Raw genomic sequence first — 2,850 nt, forward strand, 5'->3', positions numbered from 1 at the left:
TCCACTAATTCAGAAAGGTGAAGTTGAGTAAGCTTATTTAAATGAGAGAATATTTGTAACTATGGATTCTATATACCATCAGAAGACTACCAAAAAAGACCTACCATATGTTTTAAACTGTGATGAAAATGTTTTTTTTTCCCCAAAAAAAAGTTGCAGCTCTATATAGCTATACTTGGGAATATCTTAGCATTTCCATTAAAATTCTATTTTGAGAAATTTAAACTTGGCTAAAAAACTCATCATAGACCAAAATTGTACATGTAAAATGCAAGTGAAAATTATATAACAGAATATTCTAAAATAATTATTTTCAACAAATTATATGTCTTTAAAGATTTAGCAATACAGCTAGATTTAAATTATTTTTAAAATAATCTATTTGTGCATTGTCTGTAAATAACTTATCCAAATAGCCTAGTCACAAGCTCTGCTATTTGCTGGAAATAGCCAAAATGCTCACTGGTGGAAAATTGGAACCTGGAAAGAAGCATTTCCAGGACTCCCAAAGACCCCCATCTGAAAGCTAAGGATATATTCCAGATTCTCTGGAAAGTTGTCTAAGGATAATTGGAAAGCAAAGTGTTGTCATTTATAAATTCAACCAGGTACTAATATGCTTAAATCGAAACTGAATTATAGCCTAGAGAAAGTGCAAGTTGAAGGAGTCAGTGAAGATCTTGTGAAGAGTAGTATATCCTTTTGTTATGCAAGGCATAATCTTGTCCCCCTCTAACATCCACTCCAATCAGAGTCAGAATAGTTGATTACCTAAGAAAGCTCTCAGGAAGACACTCTCTTATCTACAGCATGGTTCCAAGAAGTCCACTCCTGGAGAAATATTGTTGATAATACTAGGGCTTAATCTGGTGAAAGGGATAATGCAATGGAGAAGCTCTGTATTCTATCAGACATGGAAACAAGTTGCATTAGACTCAGAGAAATTCATGCTTGAGTCTTGGGTTTTGTCACTTTCAGCCTTCTTCTTCTTCTATAACACAATAATCTCTCCAAATTATAATATACTAATCTACAAAATAGGAGTTTTGGTGGTGTAGTGGTGCTTTAGCTGCTAACCAAAAGTTTGGTACTCTGAACCCACCAGCCGCTCTGCAGTAGAAAGATGAAGTTCTAGTCTCTCCTATAGGGCTATTATGAGTTGCAATTGACTGGATGACAGTATTTTGTTGTTGTGGTTGTTGTTTTAGTCTATAAAGTCATAATATAAATATCAAAGTTTTTAATTAACATTAATTACATAAATACAAGGTGCCCTGGTGATGCAATAATTAAGCACTTGGCTGCTAACCAAAAGGTTGGTGGTCCAAATCCATCAGTGTCTCCATGGGAGAAAAGACCTGACAATCTCCTCCCATAAACATTACAGATTGGGAAATCCTATTGGCAGTTCTACTTTGTCCTATAAAGTCCATAAGAGTAAGAATCCATTGTGTGGTCCCTAACAGCAACATATAAATATAAAGTGCCAATAATGTGCTAATATCATAACAAAATTTAATAAAATCTAATTAATATTTCATGGACTATGAAATCCAAGAGAATTCTGGTGGCGTAGTGCCTAAGGTATTTGACTGGTGCCAAAAGGCTGGTGGTTAAAACCCACCAGTCACTCCTGGGAAGGAAGATTGGGCAATCTACTTCCATAGTGATACCACCTCGGGAACCCAAGAAGGGGTCACTATGAGTCAAATCAACTTGACGGCAGTGAGTTTTTGTTTATCAAAAGCAAATAATGTTCCATTAAATAGAACAATATTAACACTTCAGTGAGTCCCTCGGTGGTTAAATTGCTTGGGGGTCAACCAAAAGATTGAAGGCATGAATCTATTCAGTGGTATCTTGGAAGAAAGGCCTGGTGACCACTGAAAATCCTATGGAGCACAGTTCTGGTCTGACACAAATGAGATCACCTGAGTCAAAATGGACTCAGTGGCAACCTCAATCCCTGCTATTGACAAGAGGTAGAACATCCTGATTACTTTTGACTCTATCTTTGACAATGATTTCACATCCATGAATGTCAGAAAGGAGACAAGACACCAAAACACAAGTACAGTGACTTAGAATCAGAATCAAATTCAATATTTTTGAAGTATTATATGAGGAAGTAGTATGCTTTAGAGATATAATATGTAACATGTAATATGTAAAATGCTTTAGAAATGGCAGATGCTTTTTTGTTGTGGTTGTTTTTGAAAGTGTCTGCTACTAAAATCCTGAACTCAGAACTATGTTGCCATGACCTTTAATGTTTGCCTTGACATTTTCAGCTTGGTTTCTCAGCCTTCTAGATTTATTCAAAGCCAAAACCAAACTCACTGCCATGAAGTTGATTCAGACTCATAGCAACCCTCATTGGTTTTCCATGGCTGTAAATATATTACTCTAAATGTTAGTCTGTCAAATCTATCTGATTCTACTGATTCTACTTCAGTTGTTGTTGCATTACTTCATTTCAGTCAATAAGCTTTCATTGTTAAACTCCCATAGGCCTAGCACTGTGCTAAAGTTTGTGGAAAAGGAAGAAATAAGACATACTCCTTACTCTCAAAGAACTTGTAGTTTCAAGAGTTAGGCTGATAAAAAATAAATAATTGTGAAAGCATAGTATAATAACTGATAAAGTTAGATAGATACAAAATGTATTTCTATCAGATTGAGATGTTTGGGAAGACACCTTAGAGGATGGGATGAAATAGATCTTAAAGAATTGGAGTTAACTATATGAATAACTTGTTCATTGCAAACACCTTTTTTCAACAACACAAATGGAGGCTGTACATGTGGACTTCACCAGATGGAACACACAGGAATCAGATTGACTACATC

Source organism: Orycteropus afer, unplaced genomic scaffold (assembly GCF_000298275.1).
Source record: "Orycteropus afer afer isolate SDZICR_OR568_19922 unplaced genomic scaffold, OryAfe1.0 scaffold00143, whole genome shotgun sequence".
NCBI lineage: Eukaryota > Metazoa > Chordata > Mammalia > Tubulidentata > Orycteropodidae > Orycteropus > Orycteropus afer.